This window comes from Orycteropus afer, unplaced genomic scaffold (assembly GCF_000298275.1).
Source record: "Orycteropus afer afer isolate SDZICR_OR568_19922 unplaced genomic scaffold, OryAfe1.0 scaffold00105, whole genome shotgun sequence".
NCBI classification, from domain to species: Eukaryota; Metazoa; Chordata; class Mammalia; order Tubulidentata; family Orycteropodidae; genus Orycteropus; species Orycteropus afer.
Window position 1 is genome coordinate 4,446,182 of NW_006921692.1, and position 24,851 is coordinate 4,471,032.

Below are 24,851 nucleotides of genomic sequence, written 5' to 3' on the forward strand. Positions count from 1 at the left end.
TTGCTATAAATTGGCTCCTGATCACTGCTTTTACTGTGTCCCAAAGATTTTGGCTTGTTGTATTTTCATTCTTGTTTGATTCAAGGAATTTTTTAATTTCCTTTTTTATTTCTTCTCTTGCCCAGTCATTCTTAAGGAGGGTGTTGTTCAGTTTCCATATGTTTGCTTTTTTTCCATTGATCTTGCTATTGTCGATTTCTAATCTGATAGCATTGTGATCTGAGAAGATGCTTTGCTGTATTTCAATGTTTAAAATTTATTAATGCTTGCTTTATGGCCTAACATATGATCTGTCATGGAGAATTTTCCATGTGCACTAGAAAAGAATGCATATTGTGCTGTTGTTGGGTGAAGTGCTCTGTAGATGTCTATAAGGTCAAGATGGTGGATTGTATTATTTAGCTCTTGTGTTAGGCTGGATTCTTTAGAGAAGCAAAACCAGTATGCTTATATATACATATACACGCTCAGCATTTCTCAAACAGAAAGAACTCTCTGTATATATACATATACAGAGAGACAAATTTATCTTAGGAAAATGGCTCACACACTTATAGAAGCTGACAAGTCGCAAGTTCTGGGATCAAACATCAAGCTGGACGCTTTTCCCAACTCATGCAGCTGCAGGGGTTGACGAGCTCAAATTTGGCAAGCAGTATACTGGCTGTTGACTCCAACAAATGACAAATCCAAGATCTCCAGGCCAAATGGTGGATTGTTTGCTCACGGACAGTTGTAAACAGCACAACAAGATCCCCAGCCACAGAAGAGTGTCTCTTTTCCCAGGATGTCCATAAATATATTGGAAGCAGGCCACATCCCTAAGGAAACTTCCTTTCAATGGATTGACTGCTCAAAACATATACATCCAATCCCATCATGGGAATAACCACATCACAACTGCTTAACCACACAGAATTGTTGTCCAGCCATGCTGACATCCAGCTCTAACTCTCACAGCTCTTTTGCATCTTTGTTGAGTTTCTCACAAGTTGGTCTATCTTTCATTAAAAATGCTGTATTAAAGTCTCCTATTATGACTGTGGAGTCATCAATTTGTTTTTTCAATTCTGTTAAAGTCTGATTTATGTATTTTGGGGCTCTTTCATTAGGTCTATAGATATTTATTATGGTTATATCTTCTCATTAAATTGATCTTTTAATCATTATATAATGTTCTTCCTTAGCTCTTATGGTGGTTTTTGTCTTAAAGTCAATTTTACCAGAAATTAATATTTCCACTCCTGCTCTTTTCTGGTTGTCACTTGCTTGATATATCTTTTTCAGGCCTTTGATTTTTTTAGTCTATTTTTTGTCTTTGTCTATAAGATGTGTCTCTTGTAGACAGCAAATTGATAGGTTATGTTTTCTTTTCCAGTCTGCAACTATCTATCTCTTGAGTGGTTCATTTAATCCATTGACATTCAGTGTAATAATCAACAAGTATGAATTTGTTGCAGTCATGTTGTTATGTGTTTTACTTCCTCATCATTTAGAAGTTCTGTAACTACACTATTTTCCCCCTCTTTTCATTTTGTAGTTGTCCTCTTTTGCCAATTTATGCCTCTTGTCCTCTGTTTACAATCTTGTAAGCTTATTTACTCTGAATACTTCTGTAACTATGTTGGTTTCTGGGTTATGTCTTCATATGTGTCAGTGGTCAGTTCTTGTTTGCTATTACTAGTTCTCTGTCCAAATAACTCCATTTAGTATCTCTTATAAGGTTGGTCTGGTTTTAACAAATTCCACTCGTTTCTGCTTATCTGAAAATGTCCTAATTTCACCATCGTATTTGAAGGATAATTTTTCTAGGCATATAATTCTTGGTTGGAAAATTTTCTCTTTCAGGGTTTTATATATACCATCCCATTGCCTTCTCGCTTGCATGGTTTCTGCTGAGAAATCAGAGCTTAATCTTATTCATTGCACCTTGTAGGTAACTTTTTGTTTATCCAGTTCTGCTTTCAAGATTCTTTCTTTGTCTTTGGTTTTGGTGAGATATGTTTTGGTGGTTTTCTTTTTCTCTTCCTGTTCTGTAATGCTGATTACACATAGGTTATTCCTTTTGATGGTATCCCACATGAAGCTTAGGCTTTCATCATTTTGTTTTGATCTTTTTTCTGATTAATACCTTTCCAGAGAACTGTTTAGGTATTTGTCTTCAATCCCATTAATTCTGTCATCCATTGATTCAGTTCTACTCCATTGCCCTTTCAATGTGTTATCTATTTCTGAAAATTTAATATTAATCTTCTTCATTACTATCTATAGATTTTGTATCATTTCTAATTTTTCATTTATTTTGTCATTTTGTTCTTGTATTTCCGTCCAAAATTTGTCTAGGGTTTTGTCTGTGTTTTCCTTAATTTTGTCACTTTTTTCTTTGATTTGTCTCTCAACCCATTGAAGGTACCTAGTGTAGTGCCTAAGGCACTTGACTGCTAACCAGAAGGCTGGTGGTTCAAACTCACCAGCCACTCCTCGGAAGGAAGATGGGGCAATCTACTTCCATAGTTATACTGCCTCGGAAACCCAAGGAGGGGTCGCTATGAGTCGAATACAACTCAACGGCACATAACAACAACAACAACAACAAGTATAATTCTTTTGAATTTCATATCAGAGATTTCTAATGCTGCTTCATTCTCAAGGACGTGTTCTGGATCTGTATCCTGCTTCCTTGTTTCTACTTCATTTTCTTGTTTCTTTGTGTGGTCTTTTGTCTCCAAGACATTGTGACTTTGTTGTATTTATATTTAATTGGTGATTGTATGTTGGAGTGATTTGCCCAAGATTTTTGTTTCCTTTGGATATATCTGAGTAAGCAGGATAGCATGCTCATCTATTTGTTTGTTGGTAACACTTATGTACTCACCACCTGTCTCCTGGTTTGTGTCATAGAGAATGAGAGTGGCTGCATAAGTCTCTGTTAATTCTTTGTGAAGAGCAGTTAAGGGTGAGTCAGGTTCTTGTTGGTGGTCATGTATTGTTGGCCAGGTGGTGCAGAAGGAGGTGGTGGCTCTCATCAGTAAGCTGCAGGAGGTCTGGGTGTGATTAAGTCATATGGGCATGGTTTCTGTTTCCCACTCAGTGAGAGAAAAACAACAATCCAAAAGCCATCTACAAAGTAGAAATAAGAGGACTAAAAACACACAGCCCATGAACACACAGGAACAATCACCAAAAAGAAAGAAAAGGAGAAAAAGAAGAACGGCAATAAATGAGAGAAACTATTTAAAGACATACTTTAAAAAGCTAAAAGAAATAAGAATGGATGAAGGGGAAGAAAAAAAAAAAGTAGTATCTGGTGAGGGGGGAATAAGTGAAAACAGGTAGAATTGGAGAATAATGAAGAAAAATGAGAAATAATGTAGAAAAAAATGGGAAAGATGCAAAGTAAAACAAGGAATGGGGAGAACCGCCAGAAAGAAAAAAAATGGCAACCAGGAAAAGGGAAGAGAAAAAAAAACAAAAAACTATAACCTGGGAAGGGAAGAAGAAAGAATAGTGATAAAAAGGTTGAAAAAAAAAAAGTAATAATAATTTTAAAACTTGCAAAAATAAACAAACTAAAAAAGAAAAAAAATTCTGGGCAGGGTAGGGCAGGGCCCCAAGGCTCTGTGAGAGCACACACTGAGTTGGAATTCCACCAGCACAGAAGGTGACTAAGAGTGAGAGATGGCTGCACCTCCATTCACCAACAGTGTGTGGGGTATAAGAATAACAAGGGGAATGTGGCATTTTTCCAGTCCTCAGTGTCCAGAATGTCCTTGAGGTCCCAGCAAGTGGAGGCTATTCTTAGGTCCCTGGAATCTGAGAGAATGCTGTTACTTTAAATATCCAAAATGGTTGAACTGCTTGTAAACATTCAAAATGGCTGTGTCCTCTGGACTTCCCAAAGTCCACAGCTCAGACTGTCTTGCTCTTTGCTGCTTCCCCTCTTATTCACCAGCCACCAGTGTAGTCCTCCTGGTTAGCATGGCTGATTTTTTAGGTTAATTCTTAGGTTCTAACACCACTTGACAATATCCAAGCTGTCTGTGCTGTCAGGATTGCTAACAGTCTGGAGATCTGTATGTCTCCTTTTTATGAGTTTTCATGGAGGTCCTTCTACTAGTTGGAGTTTAGTCCACTTCTGTATCCTTTCTTTCAAAGATCAGGGCTCCAGGCTTATGTTCCGTATCTGTGTTAATTGATTCCTTTTTTCTTTGTTGAAGAGGGTCCATGTAATTTGTTTGCCCATTCCACCATCTTACCAGAACCTATTTGGTTCTCACTTCTTTAGGATATAGACCTACTAATGAGATTGTTGGATCAAGTGGTATTTCTATTTCCAACTTTTTTAAGGAAGTTCCATGCCATTTTCCACAGAGGTTGTATCATTTTATAGTCTCATGAGCAGTGTATGAGAGTTCCAATCTTGAATGTTATCTTGAATGAACTTCTAGGGAATAAAAGAGCTTGAGAATCTCTTAAATATCTTAGAAGATGTCTAATTTTCATGTTTTTTCAACATAATTTTAAGTTTCTAGAATATAAGATCTCAGAACTTTTCAGAAATATGAACATAGTATAGAGTCCACATTTTAATGGAGATAATGCTGCATTTCTCTTTAAGGTTTTAAATAGATAAAGCAGGTATTTAAACATTCACCCCATTTCAAATGAAATGGTCTAAGCATTTCTTAGTTGTATCAAATGAGTGATGATTGGCATCATGACTAAATCATTCAATTTACTAATCAGCCAAATGCTCCATAGAAACTATGCTTATTTACCAGATACATTTCAAATTTTTATTCTTAGTCATATAGCATGTTTTCTTATAATGTAATATTGATGAAAGACAAGAAACATAACAAATAAAAAAGATGAATGAGAATAACTACAAAATTGTCTAAAGGTGGTCTTCTGTTCCTTTCTTCTGATTAGAATCTCAAATAGTATATGAAGATATTTCTAGTACTGCAAAAATCAATGCTAAAGAGAAAAAAAAAAAGTGATGAATATATCTGATTTGTATTTTTATCTACTGGGATTAAAGGGCCTCTACATCCATTATATGTCACTTATGGAAATGTGCTTGGTAACAGCCTACACTCTTTTTTATTATCTCATCACTAGAGGAAAAATAACATAAAAATTATATTTTAAAACATTTTTAATGAAAAATGTTAAAATTCCAAGTGTTCTTGCAAGTAAGCATTTTTCTCTATTTTTTCACAAAAAGACAAAACTACATAGTTATATTTAAATCTTTATGTTAATAAACTTTCAGTTTCCAATTCAAATGTGATGTACTTTTTTATAAATTTGTTCCAAATCAAGATTTTACCTTATCATAATTCAGCTTTTGTTGTTGTTGTTGTTGTGTGCCATCGAGTCAAACCCGACTCATAGCGACCCCTCCTTGGGTTTCTGAGGCAGTATCACTACGGAAGTAGGATTGCCCAACCTTCTTTCCGAGGAGTGGCTGGTGGGTTTGAACTGCCAGCCCTCTGGTTAGCAGGCAAGTGTCTTAGCCACTATGCTACCAGAGCTCCCATAATTCAGCTAAAGTAAATTAAATATCATGAATTACTTAAGTGGGAAAGGTATCAATTCATATATTATAAAAATGACCAAACCAAAAATTTAAAAATCAGTTTTATAATAAATCATTTTCTAATATGACAATATATCATCCTCAGGCACCATGAGTCATTCTGGAGGTGATCTTGTGGAACTGCTTCTGGTGGGCACAGCTGCTTGAGCCATTTCAAGACACAGGCAGAGTTGATTGGACCAGGATTTGCAGCCAGGAGAGGACCCACCTTACCCTGGACCACATGGAGTTCTTGCTCTCCATCTAAAACTTCACTTACATGGGACCACTACCTACTTGTCCTAGGGCCCCCAAGCACGCCAAAGATATATCTCCATGTCTACAGAGAAGTGACCACAATGGGTCCCATCGGAGCCTCTCTGCTTCCTTCTTGTAGAGTTGTGGCCTGAAGTCACAGCTCTGCTAGCAAAGTCAGGCATACATTAATCTGTGGGTCTGGCTGGGATTCACCAAGGCCAGGGAGCACACGTGCCGGTTAATGACCCAACTCCAGTGTCTGATTCATTTTCTTTCTTTCTTTTTTTTTTTTTTAATCTCTCTCTTAATTTTACTTGCATCCGGGCCTGAGAGAAGGGTAGGATGGAAAGGTAAGACTTGGCACTCAGGAGGGGGTACCTTCTCACTCAAAACACTTGGATCCTTACCCAAACTGGTCATTTGCAGCTGACCACCACATTTGACTGAACTGCTTATATACTCTAGGTAAGGCTTAAAGGCATGAATGAAAGAAAGATATTGGTTTGGTAAGAAATAGGTATGCCAAGCCATTGAAAGGCCACTATTTCGTGACTTTCTATGTTATTTTAATTTTGACTTCTGAGCATCCAAATAATAGATAGAACAATTATAGAAAATTCTTAACCATTTCTCTTCTTATCATATCCTACATGTTCTCTAACTCAGGGCCAGTGTCCCACTGTCTTGTAACTCTTCTGAAAACACATATCATTAGGGACTTGTACCTTGCTCTTAGTTTTAATCCCTGTTAAATCCAATATTTTATTTTATTTTATTTTGTATTTCTGCTGCTTTCAGAGATTATTAGAAAAGGACTGTATTTCACTTTTACCTTAGGAAAAATAATTTCTGCATATCAAAGGAGGTTTGCTTACAACATTGCCAAACTAGGAAATAGCAGAAGTAAAACTGCAGGCAAAAAAAGGCTCTCAAGCAGTTATATAAAATGACAATATACTATGCAATTGTTTGACTATGGTAATGTAGAAAGGAACAAATGCTGGCCACTTTATACTGAAAATGTATTTTGAACTTCCATTTTTCTCCTTCAGTTTTTACTAGGTAGTCAAATATTTTGTTAGGAAATTTCCATATATTTTCAATTAGGATCCAAGTGGCCACATTACTTGTATATATGTATTTATTTTAGCCTATGACTAATGTGTACAGTCCTAAGAGAAACCAGACCAAACTAAGCAAAATAAAACCACCACAAAAACAAATACAGCAACTCTGTCAGGGTTACCTAATATTTCAGAAGACTTAAAATTTTAGGTGGGTGTTTAGAAGACACAGAACAATATCAAACCAACTAACTAAACAACAGTTTAAGCAGCTTGAGAATTTAAAATGTGCACAAATCTCAATTTAAATTTTGTTTGATTCAAATCATTGTTTGGATGATTTTTATTGTTCATTGTTAGGTCTCTCATTCTCAAATGACAGACTAACCCACACTAACAGCAAGTGTTTCCAACAGGAGAATTTTTATTTTCCTGCAGCCTGAATTCAAGGCTGTCTTATCACCAAAGCAAAGTAATACCAGCCCAGCATGCATTTGATTTAAATACACAAGATTTGTACTTAAAGAACATTTAATATCCTCTTACTTGCCCTTCGGTAAAAGAGAGTCCCTAACTCTATTCTTTTGTGCTTCTGTTGTTGTTGTTGTTGTTATGTGCCGTCGAGTCAGCCCTGACTCATAGCGACCCCTCCTTGGGTTTCCGAGGCAGTATCACTACGGAAGTAGGATTGCCCAATCTTCCTTCCGAGGAGTGGCTGGTGGGTTTGAACCGCCAGCCTTCTGGTTAGCAGTCAAGTGCCTTAGCCACTATGCTACTTCTACAGGGACAGAATAATAGAAAATTAAGGTGATTCCATTGACTCTGGACTTCAGTATTGCAGAGCTAGGTGAGGAGTGCAATAGATTGACCCCTTTCTCTTTCTTTGCTCTTCTACATAGAAGCCCAAAAGCACAATCTATGGAAAATAGCTAACTATTCTTCCGTTAGCATTTTACCACTCAGGTACTACTAATACAAATTCAAAAAATGCTAATAAAGTCTGAAATTTCCCAGTAGGGGAGTAATGGAACACTTTTAAAAAAGGCACTTTCAGTTAATGACTAAGGCATTTTTTGCTAACAGCAATTTTGGCTTCTTATCCCAGGTGGAGAAAAATGCATTAAACAGAAGATTAAAATGTCCTTTCAACTGCTTGGTAATGCCAGCTGCTGCTGCAGGCTAAGGCATCCATGAAGTGGTATTTAGTTGGTGGTAGTTCTGTTCCAGGGATGGAGCAAGTATGAAAATTCCGCTGGATGGGGGTCTCTTTAAATATGCTGTATGCGCACAAATAGCAAGTGTAGGAGCTGGGCTAGGATGGTAAACTGTACAATCTGTTCATTGCATTTTGGTTGCTAATTAAGAGGTGACATACAGTATGAATGCACAGAACCTGTTGAAATTCTGTCAGGCTCTGTCTTTGCTTTCACATGTTTGAATGCTATTTAATAAGGCATCTTAATTGAAAGCAGAGAAATACATAAAAGTAGCGAACAAATATGTTGGATTAGGATTCTGCGACAATGTGTGTGTATGTTCATGATTTCTAACCCCTCTAAGACAGCTCCTCTACTTCATAAGCTTAAAATGCAAATTGCATGATTTTCTTCTTGCTATGGGGGACAGAACTGGAGTGGAAAGTTGGAAACAGAACTTGCAAACACAAATGTGAACTTAACAGTGACTCTGACATAAAGGAAAAATGATTTCTTTTGCCAAGAAATACCATTTTTATGAGGAGTGTTTAAGGAAAGAAGATGGAAAAAAAAGGGGGGGTGTATTTCTTTTAACAATATATTGTGTGTGTATATTTTTATAGCTAAATGCATATTTTCTCACAGCTTTTCCTCAATGTATAAAGCCAGATTAATATAATTTTTTTTTTTTAATTTTCTGCAAATTGCATTGATAGACAAGGATTATGAAAGAAAAAGGAATAGACATAATAGCAAGATTTTCAGCCACTGGTGCCTTTGAAGCTAGTAATGATATAAGCAGAAATACATTGAAATTTAGCATAAGGACAAAAGTCCTGGAATTAAGAATTCAGTTATCCTTAGGTTACTCATTTGAAGAAAAAGATTAATGAGTAAAACACATGAAACCCTTTGAATTTGCAAGTGGTCAAAATTATTTGCTTTGCTTACTGTAGCATATTTTATCAGTGTAAGGATATTATATATAAACCTACAAGGTGTAAAGTATCTATACTTCTACAAGAAAGTTCAGTTAATATGACTATTATTCAAATTTACACATTAATCACTTATGCTAAAGATGAAGTAAGTGGAAATTAAAATCAACTTCTGCAGTCTCAAATTGATCATACATGAAATCAAGATGCATTGATAAATGATGGTGATTGGAATATGAGAATGGAAACAAAAAGATGGACCAGTAGCTAAAATATATGGCCTTGGTTACAGAAACCATGTCAGAGATCACTGATAGAATTTTGGAAGATTAATGATTTATTCATTGCAAATACCTTTTATGAACAATGTAAATGGCGATTATACACATGAAGTTCACTGGATAGAATGCATGGGGATTAAATCAACTACATATGTGGAAAAAGATAATGAAAAAGCTCAATATTATCACTCAGAACAAGGCCAGGGCCAGCTATAGAAGAAACCATCAATTGCTCACTCCTCATAAGGAAAACTAGGCAATCTACTTCTGTAGAGATATTGCCTTGGAAACTCAAGGAGGGGTCACTATGAGTTGAAATGGACTTGATGGCAGGGAATTTGTTTGTTTGTTTTTGGAAGTTGAAGTTAAAGAAAATTAAAACAAGTTCACGAGAGCCAAAGTATGACCTTGAGTATATCTCATCTGAATTTAGAGACCAATTCAAGAATAAATTTGTCCCGTTGCATATTAGCAAACAAAGACCAGATGAGTTGTGGGATGACATCAAGAACATCATACATGAAGAGAGGAAAAGATCAGTAAAAAGAGAAAGGTCTAAAATGAAATGTCAGAGAAGACTCTGAAACTTGCTCTTGTACATAGAACAACTAAAGCAAATGGAAAACTTGATGAAATAGAAGATCTGAGCAGAAGATTTCAAAGGATGAGTCGAGAAGACACAGTAAATTATTGTCATGAAATATGCAAAGATCTAGAGTTAGAAAACCAGAAAGGAAGAACATGCTAGTTATTTCTCAAACTGAAAGAATGGAGAAAAAAATTCAAATCTCAAGTTGCAATATTGAAGGATTCTATGCACAAGATATTGAACAGCAAGTCCAAACTGCGCTGAAGGCATTAATGAAAAACAGGTCTCTGCAATACCCATTGAGATGTTTCAACAAATGGATGCAATGCTGGAAGTGCTCACTTGTCTATATCAAGAAATTTGGAAGACAAATTTCTCTTGTAGTCAACTAACTATAAGAGACCCATATCTGTACCCATTCTTAAGAAAAGTGATATGACAGAATGTGGAAATGATCAAACCATATAATTAATATCACACACAAGTAAAATTTTGCTGAAGATAATTCAAAACAATTGCAGCAGTACATTGACAGAGAATTGCCAGAAATTCAAATAGGATTCAGAAGATGATACAAAACAATGGATGTAATTGCTGATGTTAGATGGATTTTGGCTGAAAGCAGGGAATATAAGAGAGATGTTTACCTGTATTTTATTGACTATGCAAAGGCAATTGACTGTGTGCATCGTAACAAATTGTGGATAACGTTGTGAAGAATAGACATAATAGCAGAGAATTCCAGAGCAATTAATTATGTTCATGAAAAACCTGTACATAAACAAAGAGGCAGTTGTTCAAACAGAACAAGGGAATATTGAGTGGCTTAAAATCAGGAAAGGAAAAGTGCATGTCATGGTTGTATCCTTTGACCAGACTTATTCAATGTGTATGCTGAGCAAATAATCCAAGAAGCTGGTCTATAAGAAGAAGAACATGGCACCAAGATTGGAGGACACTGTAATAACCAGATGACAGAACTTTGCTTGCTGAAAGCAAAAAGAACTTCAAGTAGGTACTGATGAAGACCAAAGACTACAACCTTCAGTAAAGATTGCATTTCAATATAAAGAAAAAAATTCTCATAACTAGACCAATAAGAAATATCATGATAAGCACAGAAAAGATTTAAGTTGTCAAGGATCTCATTTTACTTGGAACCACGATCAATGCTTATGGAATACCTGTAGTCAAGAAATCAAATGATGTATTGCATTGGGAAAATCTGTTGTAAAGGACCCATTTAACGAGTTAAAAAGCAAAGATGTCACTTTGAGATCTAAAGTGTTCATGACCAAAATCATGGTATTTTCAATCGCTTCATATGTATGTGAAAGCTGGACAATGAATAATGAAGACTGAAAAAGAATTGATGCATTTGAGTTTTGTTGTTGACAAAGAATAATGGAGTGAACCATCAACTACCAGAAGAAGGAACAGGTCAGTCTTGGAGAAGGTACAGCCTTATAATCAAAGATAGCAAGACTGGCTCACTTGCTTTGGATATGTTATCAGTAGGGACCAATCATGAGAATGACATGATGTTTGGTAAAGTATCATGTTAGTGAAAAAGAGGAAGATCTTAAATAAGATAGACTGACACACTGGCTACAATAGGCTCAAATACAGCAATGACTATAAAGATGATGCAGGACAAGGCAGTGGTTTGTTTTATTGTCCTTATGGTTACTATGAGTCAGAATGACTCAAGGGCACCTAACAACAAACAACATGAACATTGCAATCATTGTTATTTAGTTATTTAGTTTTTGGAAGTGCCAGCTAACTTAGGAAATCTGTTGATGGTAGGTTTTCTCCATATATTTCTCAAAGTCTATGCTTCTGTCTTGAACTGAAATTGTTTGAATTTCTTTTACTTATATTATTTAAAGACTCTCCCTCTCCTTTCAAATGGCAGGTAAAAGTGGGCATTATTTAAACAACTACATATATAAACATTTACCATCAAATCAATTAAGACTTATAGTGACCAAAGGTATCATAAAAGAACTGTGTTCCCTAAGATTTCTCCTGGCTATCATTTAGGAAGTAGGTCCTTAGCCTTTCTTCCAAGGAAGCTATGGGTGGTCTTAACCATACAACTTTTGGATTATTTGCATATACATCTAATTTAGTAGTCAACTGGTGATACCTTAAAGGATAAATATTGAATATAAGCATTCCTTCCAATTCCCATGTAAATTGGTATCTTCCCAGATCCTGGTTTAGTTTATTCACAAAGTTGTGTAGAATTTCCTCCCTGAATGTCCTGATCCATTGACACCTACTCTCAAATATCAGCAATATCAGAGCTAAAAAGTCATACAAACTACTATGCTGAAACAGTAAATTAGTCTGGTGCATTTGTCTTAATTTCAGGTTCATAACAATTTGTATTGTAGACTAATAGTAGCCTGACACTCTGAGTTAACAATCGAGCATGAAAAAGAGCTGTCCACTATCACTTAAATAACTGAAGGGTTTCTTTTAGTCATTATAACTTTAGCAAGCAATATCAATTGGCCCCCTTTTCTTTCAGAATATAAAAACCCACGGCTGTCAAGTCAATTTCCACTCATAGAAACCCCATTGGGTTTCTGAGGTGGTAAATCTCTTTTGAAGTAGGTTGCCCAGTCTTGCTTCTGCGGAGTGGCTGGTGGGTTTGAACTACCAACCTTTCGGCTGGCAGTCAGATAACTTAAGACACTGTGCAAACAGAGCTCCTTCAGAATATAGAGAATAGGAAAATTGAAAAGTGATTTGTAATTATTTAGGTGAGTCTAACACCAGGAAAAGTGAGAAGGAAGGAGGATTTTCTTCTCTTCTGAGATTTTCTCCAATCTCTGGTCCCAGAATCCAAACACCTTGTTGTTGTTGAGTGCTATCAAGTCAATTTGAACTCACAACAGCCCTATAGGAGAAAGTAGAATTTTCCCACAGTCTTTTTTTCTAGGCTGTAGTTTTTATGGTGTATACTGTCATGCCTTTTCTCCTGCAGAGCAGTTCTAGTGTTTGGACTTCTAACCTCTCATTTAACAGCTGAGCACTTAATGATTTTGCCACCATAGCCCCATACCTTCATATTAAGGGATAGTATTTTTTAAAAATATGTACATCAGATCATCAAATTGTCAGAAATTCTGTTGCAATGATTCTCTGTAGGTTTGCAACTGTTTTGTCAATACTGGACGTAGAATTTACAAAACATACTCTTTGCTAGGGCATTGAAGGTGATGGAGTACCACCCTTGGGACTGTGGTCAGGATGAGCTGAGATGATCACCCAGCAGCTTTTAAAGTCCCTGGCTTCATAACAGTGGACAAAAAAGTTGTACAAAAGTTCTTTGTTTAGATGCTCTGCAATCCTTTCAGATAATTAAAAACCAAGCCCACTGCCACTGAGTCGATTCCAACTAGAATGAAAATATTATTAGATATTTCAGATTCCTAATTACTAAAAAAATAATTTAAAAAATCATACTAATGCCTTCAATTAAAAGTCATTTCATAATATTACTTTACCAGCAGAATTTAGATTTGCTTGGTTAATGCCAGTTAAAAACATAGCAATTACATGTTCTTACAGATTAGCTGGCAACTCTGCTTCTAAAGTTTGGTATGACTTGCCCTCTGATTTTATAACTGAAATAATCTCCTTACCCTATAATTACTTGCTATGTAAACACTTGTCAATAGATGATTGACTCTGACAATTTCCATTTAATTAAAAGGTCAACACCGACATATAAATACTTTTTTTTTTATTTAATGATAATATTTGTTACTATAACCACACAAGTAGCTAAGTATCCAAGACAAATTTATTTTTGCTGAACTCACTGTACAATATGAATAGGAAGTCATAGACATGTAAATCAAAATCACACATGGTAATTAAAATGGGGAGGGGGCATTGTAGATATATGTACATAGATATGTCCTGTATAAAAAATCATTGATTATTTATGAATTTAATTGAGTTATTGCATAGATTAGGTTACAAGGAATGGGAAAGAAAATCATACCAGTGATTATTCATTCAGTTACGAAAATATACATATCTATTTTTTTTCTCGTAGTTCTTTGAGCCCAGCAGAGAAAATAGGAAGCAGGGATGGATTGGACTCACAGAACATATTCCTCTGTTCCTGGGAGAATGTGTTGGGAAAGAAAGGTGAAATGGAGCACTAAGGCAGAGGAGGTCAGATGGGTTATGTGGCAGGAGTAAAGAGCAGGTTAATTGAATTTGCAAATGATACAAAATTGGGAGTTGTCAGAAACAGAGGGGAAGACTGACTCTGTGAGTGTTAGTGGATGGCTTACTTAAGAAGTTTGAGTAAGTTGACATTTTGGAATATTGAACACTTATACTTTGCATACTTTGGCTTCTGCTTTGTTCTTTTCCATAGGATTTATTAGTTGTCATCCTTGAAAATACCCAATAATCATTCCATTGTCCATTCAAAAAGTATGTGTCCAAAATGTGCCAACCCTTTTTCACCCCAAGGAAGGACACAGAGATTAAAACAAAAATAGTCATGACTTTTATAGCTTTCCTGGCTTAAAGACACACTTCTGGAATGTTCTAGTTAAGCATAGTAGACATGGCAATTTGAGTCATTTGACTGTTGCCTAGCCTTTCATCTGAAATTTTTACAAAAGCTAATTCAGAATTTAACCTGAAGGGGAATATCATGGAATAATTTCCAGTTCTTTACATGGACTACATAAAATAGATGGAAAGTAGGACAGTTTTTGGTGAATTGGCAACTAGAAACTGCCTCATCCCTGGTGTCATTACTGAGAACGAAGAGGTTCCCAAAGGGTTCAGCCTCCTTTGCCATGTCTCATTTTTTGCTTTAATCAAATCTGGCTTCATTTTGGAGTGATACAAAGTGTCAAACTGTCAGTCTTGGTTGGATAAGCCCCATTTCCTGAAATGGGTACTGAATGAATGGTGGTAGGAGCACAGTCCTTCACCGTCACACTCATTAACTTTGCCTCATTTCACCTCTTTCCCATACAGTGATAGCTCTCCCACATCCCTTGAAAAAAAAAAAAAAAAGCCCTGGGAATGAATAGACCTCATAATATCATATGAAGAAATGTAGGTCATGAAAATTTCAAGCCTGATGGAAATAGTTAATGCTCATTTATGCAATGACCTATGTTGTTTAATTTATTTATAACTTCTAAATGTTATAACATTCTTTTAAAACTTAATCTCCTGACAGTTTTCTTACAGTGCCCCAGGGAAAATTTTAAACTTGAAAGTTCCAACATTTCAGATTTATCAAAGTGAAAGAATTTCTCAGATTCTCTTTTCACTGATACTCATGGATTTTTACATTGGAAAGTTAATATAACTAAAAGAAAAAAAAAATCATTCTCTTAAAAAAAAAAGAAAAATTTACCTCTGGGCTAAGAGCATATTTGCAGAACTTATGCTCCAAAGCAATTTTGAGGCTATTTACATAAAATGGGAAAACTGGAATTTATAACTGAACTTATTTAAATGATAAAATTTGCTAAGCTGGATGCTATGATAATGTCTGGTGACTATATACATTTTCTAAAGAAAATCTGCTAAAACTTCATCTAGTTAAAGTTCTATTTAGTTAAGAGTGAAAGGTGACTTACTTTAAGATGTTATTTTGGAAATGTCCTACAGGTTGTGAATGCTCAATAATTTTCATCTTTAATGATGATAACTGATAAAATTAGTTAAAACACAAAAGCAAATCCCATTTCCATCAAGTCAATTCCAACTTAGAAGGACCATGTGAGACAGAGCAGAACTGCCCCATTGGGTTTCTAAGGCTGTAAATCTTTACAGCAGACTTTCTCCCACAGATGGGCTAGTGAGTTCACTGCCAAATTTTGGATTAGCAGCTAAGCACTTTAACCACTGATCCACCAAGGCTTCTCATAAAAATTATTACAAACTCACTGACATCAAGTCAATTCCAACTCACAATGACACCCACTGGGTTTCCGAGGCAGTAAATCTTTATGGAAGTAGATTGCCTCATCTTTGGCAGAGCAGCTGTGGAACCAGCAGCAGCAGGTTTGAACCGTCAACCTCCTGGTTAGCAGTCAAATGCCTTAGGCACTACACCACCAGAGCTCTTTTAAAAGGGCAAACCATTTCACAGTCAACTCACCACTGTTATATCATTCAGAGCCAAAGTAGAAAATACTGTGGAGAGTTCATGCCCCAGTACTTATGGAAAAGTACTCTTTACATACTAAATCACCTATATATCTGTGGGTTTAATATGTCATCTTAATAAATCTATGCATGCCTTAGAGCTACCAATTCTTTCAAGTTCAATAGCAAGCCTAGCTTAACACCATGAAACCTAGAATTTTAGCCAGTGCATTGGATATGATTAATACTTAGATTTTAGCAAAACATGCTGTCATACTTTCACATACACTCACATATAGAGAGATCTAAATTACCACCCATTGATTGCTATTTAATTAAACAGAGAAAGTGCAGGGCTCCTCTCCCTATACAGGCAGTGGACACATTCAGTGACTGTCATTCAGTTGAACTAGTCCCAGACTAACTGGGTAGCTGCAGGCTAAACAGAACATAGCCCTTTCGAAAACAAAGCAAGGTGTTTTTTGAGAGAGTGAAGGGTATTTTATTTATTTGTTATACATCTCTTTTTCTCTGTAGGATTATGTGACAGGAATATTTTGAGACAATTGCTTTGTGTAAAAATTATGTGGTGCAGCAACATGCTAGGGCATTTGTTATCATTTCTTTCTTTTTTTTTGCATTGTTCATATTCATATTTCAGACATTTTAAAAAATAAATAAAATACAAGCTAGTTTTCTGATCAAGAATGAATTTTTTCACTGAAATATTGGCCTGGTCTGTTCCCTCATTCCTCATGGGGGAGGAGCAGGGGACAGGCCTAGTTAGAGTCTGTAAACATTCCAGGTAGTTGGGACACTAGAATTTCTGTTCAAATAAACCTGAGAGCTCTTCAGGGCCTGTGCTGAATGCTACTCCAAGTCACTTATCCTGATTTTCCAGGGATAGACAGAAGTGGAGGCTGTGTCAACTGAGCATGAAAGAGTGAACTCATGTCTGGCCCATAAAATGGGTGGGTCTGGTATCATTTACCTAGGAAGATCTTCCCTAGACTCTGTGATTAAATCAAATACTTAGTTTATTATAATAGGCTTTCAGACTATTATGTGGCAATCCTTGAACAGTTCCAAATTTACACTTGTTTATGTGGTTATATAATTGATATTGACCTTGCTACAAGACTGTGACTTCAATTAGGCTAGAAAATAGGTCTAATTATGTTCACCGTTGTATCACCCTGCCAAATACATTGACAGGCTACTTATAGAGGCCCAATCAATATTTGTTGAATGAAGGAAGGAATGAATTATCTCTCACTTTGTAATATTCTTCTGAAAACTGCAAGGCCATGACCCTATGCTACATGAATACATGAGCATGGTGTCCTTGTTCTCAAGCAAATTTCCCCAAAAGTTCAGCAAAAGTTCCAGATCTGTTTCTCATAGGCCAGGCCTGGGACACATGTTCAGCTATTAACTATACAGGTCAAACTACCAAAACATGGGAATGGAAAATGAGAGTGATCTGTGTTTCCCAAAAGAAAATTAGTCTATTTTAACTGTGATAAAGGGTACTGAGCAGGTATCACCACATATATTCATCCAGTACAGTTATCAAGAGTCTGCAGAATAGGGATTCTTGATTTAAGGTGACTTGATTTCATGAATTGTGGTCAATTGTTCTTACGTTATCAATTTTTCACACATCCAGAGAGGAAGGGCAGTACACAATCTTGCCTTCAAAGTCTGCTTCTTGAGAGGTTTTGCTCCAACATCTCCAGGCTTTACTTTCAAGGAGGTCCTTCACCATTCTTCTGGGGTTTTGGGAAGACATCCTTGGTTTAAAAAACAGAGGTAAGGAAAGGCACACAGTCAAGCTCAGAAGAACTGAAAGGACAGGGAAAGTCAGGGTGTAAGTGTTAGATTATAATGCAAAAGCTCTGTGGATATAATGCCAAAGGAAAGGTTTTGCTTAAAAGAGCAATGGAACACTTTTACAGGAGATTCCAAAAGAGGAATCAATTTAATGTTATGGCAAAGCAGCATCATTTGAATAAATGCATACCACCCTTGGGGACTACCCTTAAAAATAAAACTGCTTTTTCATATGTTTGTTTAGAATAGAGAAGTGATTAAGAGCACAAGCTTTGGAGTCCATTTCTCTGAGTCCACATTCTGTCTCTGCCACATACTAGCTTTGTGACCTTGGCCAAGTAATTTAATCTCTCTATGTCCTTCACAATCTACTTTTATTGAATGGGAGGTTAATAGTATTTGCCTAATAGAGTTGTTAAAAAAAGTAAATTAGTTAGTACAAGTCAAGGTTGAAACTACAGACTGGCACATAGTAATCACTTAATAGTTGATTTAGCTATTGGAATGCATTTGTAAACAGAGTCATTTGTATAATTAGATATTAAATTATTAAAATGGATCTCAACCTTTTTTGGCATATGTCATAATCAATCCACAAAGTCTTTCTAAATGACTAATAAAAGTAAGGAAAAAGCAAGCAAGTGGTACATTAGTGATAACTGTACTCAGAAGTATGGGTTCTTGTAAGCTAAATGTGGGATATACCCTGAAATTGGCATGAGATTTGTACATTAGTACACAAACCAGCTCTGTGTGCAAAAGATTCAACCATCATTCAGTCCAAGCTACAAAATGCTTGGACAGTGTGAAATAGGAATGTGTTGAGAGATCAAAGGTGAAAATGTCAGTGTCAATAAGGATTGGTTCAAGAATTTTAAAGGCAGGTATCACTTGTGTGACAAGTAGTGTACAGGAGGCAGCCACAAGTACTGATGGGAAGTAGCTAAAGAAAACAAAAAGTGCCTCTCTATTTAGAATCAGCAAAATGACCATGAACATCCACTCATTCTAATATTCATTAATTTTACCATTTATACATTTATGAATGCATTCATTAATTTAACACACAATCATTGCATATTTAAATGAATGTACCATATCAGGAAACAGAGATTTAAAACATGTGGCACCTGCTCCCAAAGTATTTACAATGCATTAGTAGAGAATATGTGTGTGTGTGTGTGTGTGTGTGTGTGTGTGAAACTTCTGCTTGTGAAGAATCAAAAAGGTTTCACAGACATGGTTTGAAAGCCAGAAAGAGATATTTAAGATGGCCTAGTTGTCTGAACACAGAACTGTGAAACGCCTCTGGGCATTTGTGTGTTGGCAAGTCCTATAGAATGTCTGGAACTGAGGGATGAGGCACAATACAATTAATTGGTCAGGGGGTGAAATAGATAATCATCAAACATTCTAAATACTATAGAATATTAAGTTTATTTTATATGTGTTGGGGAAGTCCTGAAGAGGGAACAACAATCTTACCTGTTAGAAACATGACTATAAGTAGGTGTGATGGCATAATATTAGAGGAAAGGGGACTAGTTTAGGCATGACTTCAGGTAAGCCAAAACACAAGCCTGAAGAAGAATAGTGCTGCTGGAAAGGTTCATTGTTGTTGCCAGTTGCCGTCTAATGATCTGACTCATAGCCACCCCATGTGTGCTGAGTAGAACTGCTCCATAGGGTTTGCACAACTGTGACTTTTCTGAAGCAGATCAGCAGGCATGTCTTCTGAGGCACTTCTGGGTGGGTTGAACCTGCCAACCCTTTGGCTAGTAATGGAGTACTTAATTGTTTGAGCTACCCAGGAACTCCCTGAGAAGATACAAATAAGAGATAATATGGAAATTAATTAGAAGTCTACGGTTGGTAGTACTACTAACCAAAATTAAAAAAAAAAAAAAAAGAAGAAGAAGAAGGAAAAATAGATTTGATGGCAAGAATAATAAGAGATATACATTGCAATTGTTGAGTTGAAGATGACTGTGGGACATCTAAAAAAATCTCAGCAGAGTGGTATGGGTTACAGATACAGATGTATGTGTCATAACTTGACAAAAAATGCAGGTAAGTAGAAAGTAAAGAGGAAAGCAAGGAAGGACCTCAAATATCAGCATTTATCAAGAAGTATAGAAAGGAAGACTGAGAAGAAACTGAGATGGAACAAAAGGCTCAAAATGACTCATATTACACACCCAAAAAAGTTAAGAAGAGAGTGATCAACAGTGTCAAAAACTAAGAGGTCAAACAAAGATTCCTTAAAATACTTTGATTGCTGATGAATGTGCTTCCTGTGGAAATAGTTGCAATGAAAAAACAACAACAACAAAAATAATCACAAACTATTATTCCTGGACCAGTTTCTAAAGTATATATCAAGTGATGCTTGGTTTCCAGATTTCTTCAATAACTTTTCCTCCAAAATTCATCAAAGACCTCTCCAAATTTCCTCTGTTCTCTCCTAATAAATCATGTGACCTGAATTAAAATAATCTGGTAGCATAGAGCCTAAGGCATTTGACTGCTCACCAGAAGGCTGGTGGTTCAAACATACCAGCCACTCCTCAGAAGGAAGATTGGGCGATCTACATCCATAGTGATACTGCCTCAGAAACCCAAGGAGGGGTCTCTGTGAGTCCAACTCGAAGGCACATAACAACAACAACATTTTTTTTTTAATTGGGAATTGAGAGACGCTTTACTGAATACATAAAATATATGAGAAACTTTATATAATGTAGTCAAACAAATGTTACAGAATTTTAAATTGCATCTTTGTTTTTCTTTGTTTGTTTTTACAATTAACCAACCAATCAGGATTATTTTTATTATTCCTGTAATCCTTATGTCAACTCAAGTCATGATACCCCAGTGAAACTGAACCCATTTCTCCCAAATGGCTCTGGAAAATCCAATGCACTTACAGGGAATCTGTGAATTCCATGAGGAATGATATTTTCTATCTTCAAGCTTCTGCTTCTGCTATAGCAGCTTACTTTAAAGATCATCTCTCTTTACTTCAGCTCTGATATCATCCATTTTATTTTTAATTACATACCCATATAACAATTTTGTATGAGTGTGGCTGTTGTCGTTGCTTGGTCCTGTTGGTTAGTTTCAACTCATAGTGACTCTATGTACAATAGAATGAAGCCTACCCAGTTTTATGACATACTCACAATTGTTCTGTTTGAGCTCCTTGTTGCAGCCACTGTGTCAATCCATCTCATTGAGGATCTTTCTCTTTTCTGTTGACACTCTACTTTAGCAAGCATGATATTCTTCTCCAGATATTGGTCCCTCCTGATAACATCTACAAAGTGCTTGAGATGAAGTCTTGCCATTCTTGCTTCTAGGACCATTGTAGTGTACTTCTTCCAAGACAGATTTGTTTTTCTATCAGTCCATGGTAAATTCAATATTCTTCATTAACGTAATGATTCAAAGGCATCAATTCTTCTTTAATCTTTATGCATTATGCAGTTTTCTCACCCATATGAGGTGATTAAAAATGCCATGGAATGTGTCAGGCATACCTTAGTTGTTAAAATGACATTTTTCCTTTAGAGTACTTTGAAGATTTTGCTTAAATTTTGAGGAAATGCTATAAGTTTTGCAAGCTTTAACTTTTAATTCTGAAAAGAGAAGTCTTCTCCAGCAAACGTTGTGAAATCTCAAGTTCAAAAGTGGGTCCTCAAGCTGGAGGTATTTAAGACAATAGAGAATTTGTGTCTCCAGATTAAGTGGTAGAATATATCAAGGAAGGATATTCTTAAAAATGGTTAATGGCCAATTGAGTTCATTGATGATGTCAGTTGAGCCCATTGGTTGAACCAAATAATGAGATTGGGTTGCTATTATTCACAATTTTAAAAAGAAGAAATTGAAACTCAGCTAGGTTAACTGAAGCCAAAAACAAGGAGATAATTTTGCACCTTACTCAAGCACCTTGACCACAGCTTTGTGAAAGACTCAGAGATGGAGGATGCCCAGATAACTAACCCACAAAAATTGTGCATAATATATATTATTGTTTTGAGCCACTATGTTTTAGGGTGATTTGTTAGTGGCTTTGAACCACCAGTCTTCTGGGCCAAATGTCTTAGGCACTACACCACCAGAGCAGCTATAAACAGACTGGATTTTGCATCTTAATACATGGACTTAATAATATATGGTCTTCTGCCCTTATTTTTTCCCAGAGATTTTCCTAATTTATCACTTACTCAACCTCCATTTTAGCTTTATCACCCTTCACTGCCAACTATCTGAATGGCCAATACTGTTTGGTGAAGTATTCTAATTCACTTTAGGAAGCTAGGTTTTTATCACCACTGTAATAAAATTAGGAATGTGCTATAACAGGTAAGCCTGCGAAAACTTTCCTTTATGCACAACTGAGTCACAAAGTCTTGGAGAATAATTGTAGTTTAATTACTGAACACAGGGAGATGGGTAGCTACCCAACTCTTTCACCTGGATGACTACCATAGCTTCCTCACAAGTGTTCCTGACTCTCAGAAGGTTTTTCTCCCTGCAACACTCCTTAAAACACTTAGAGGTCCTTCTCATGATCTCGGATAAATTTCAGAAGACTAACTCACGACCCCCAGGTCCTGCAGGAATTATTTTCATTCATTCTGTCCTGGCCACTAGAGCTTTTCAGTTGTATTCCCTTCTACTGTAGCATATTTCTATACTTTGTTTCCACTGCCAGGAATATTCTACCTAACTAAGGGTAGCTCACCTTTCAGATTGCACTTCATCACTGAGATCATACTTCACTCTAATTTTCTGTGATATCCTCTTTCGGGTATAGCACAACTGTGGTGGTTGTGGGCCAATCACAATTTTTTTTATTATTTTGGTGATGTTGTTGTTGAAATGTGCCATCGAGTTGGACCCGACTCATAACGACCCCTCTTTGGGTTTCTGAGGCAGTGTCACTATGGAAGTAGATTGCCCCATCTTCCTTCCAAGGAGTGGCTGGTAGGTTTGAACCACCAGCCTTCTGGTTAGCAGCCAAGTGCCTTAGGCACTATGCTACCAGAGCTCTTATTTTGGTGATAGCATTTGGAATTCACATTTCCAGCAATAGATGATAAGCTCTCTGCAGGTATTATGTAAAGTTTTTTTTTTTTTTTTTTTTTTTCCCCTCACTGTTGTTTTTCCTGTTAGATGTTGCCCAGTCAGTTCCAAATCATAATAACTTTATGTGTAACACAACAAAACATTGCCCAGTACTGTACCATCCTCACAATCATTGCTATGGTTGAGCCCTTTGTTGCAGCCACTGTATCAATCCATCTTGTTGAAAGTCTAAACGAGTCATCCTCCATGGACTGGTCCTTCCTGATAACATGACCAAAGTGAGTAAAACAAAGTCTCAGCATCCTTACTACTAAGGACCATTATGGCCGTACTTCTTCCAAGCCAGATCGTTCATTCTTCTGGAAATCCATGGTATATTCAATATTCTTCACTAACATCATAATTCAAATATATCAGTTCTTTGTCAGTCTTCCTTATTCAATGTTCAGGTTTTGTATGCATATGAGGAAACTGAAAGTACCAGGGTTTGGGTCAGGTAAAAATTTCACCTCAAAACATTATCTTTACTTTTTAATTTAACACTTTAAATAGGTCTTTTGCAGCAGATTTGACCAATGTAATATGATGTTTGATTTTTGATTACTGCTTTCACAAGTGTTGATTGTTGACTCAAGTAAAATGAAATCCTAGAAAACTTCAATATTTTTTCCATTTGTCATGATATTGATTATTGGTCCAGTTGTGAGGATATTTTTGCTTTCTTTATGTTAAGGTATAATCTATACTGAAGGCTGTAGTCTTTGATCTTTATCAATAAGTGCTTCAAGTCCTCTTTACTTCTGGTAAGTAATTTGTGTCATGTGCATATCACATGTTGATAATGAGTCTCCCTCCAATCCTGACGTCACATTCTTCTTTATATAATCCAGCCTTTCAGATTATTTGCTTAGCATAAAAATTGATAAAGTATGTTAAAAAGATACAACTCCCGCTGCATACCTTTTCTGATTTTAAACTATGAAATATCCCCTTGTTCTGTTTGAATTACTTCCTCCTTGTCTATAAATAAGTTTCACACAGTTAATTGTTTTGGAATTCCTGTTTTTTGCAATTTTATCCATTATTTATTATGATCCACATAGTCAAATGTCTTTGCAAAGTCAACAAAACACAGATACATACCTTTCTTGTATTCTCTACTTTTCAACCAAGATCCATGTGAAATCAGCAATGGTATCCTATCTTCATTATTTTCTCATAATTTTAGGCATATTTTAGGCATATGACAAATATATGTGAATAAATGAATAAATCATTTCTTCATTTTAGCTATCAATTCTTCATTTTAACAAATTGTGCTGTCATTCAGGAAGAATAACAATGGAATATTTGTCTTGTTTTTACCTCTTATAACCATAACACAGAGAAGTTGAATAGAACAGAAGAGTAGTAAATTTTGAAAACATGCATATATGTGTATAAAATATACTTTTCTGAGCCTGTGTAGTATGTATTAGTCCCAATTTATACTACATGTTATATTTTATACATGCAAAAGTAATATTTAATTTAATGGAGATTATGTTAAAATTCTGAATTCTGGTGACCAAATCTGGTGAAGTATTAGATTAATTAATTTTAATAGGAAATTAGCCATTTTGCTCACAATTAACTAGTAACTATATATTTTATCAAACCAGGTTTACTATGAAGCATAAAATATAAGAAGCATCCCTAGAAGCTCAAAGACCTACTCAAAATCATATATAGTACAGTCTATTTCTTTTTCTTCTTTGTTTGATCAAGTTATTATTATTATTTGACATCATTACTCTTCATTAGATTTGGCCTGATATTGTTTTTAATCTTTGTTCCAGTGATAGTCTTTCCTCAAAATTAATTT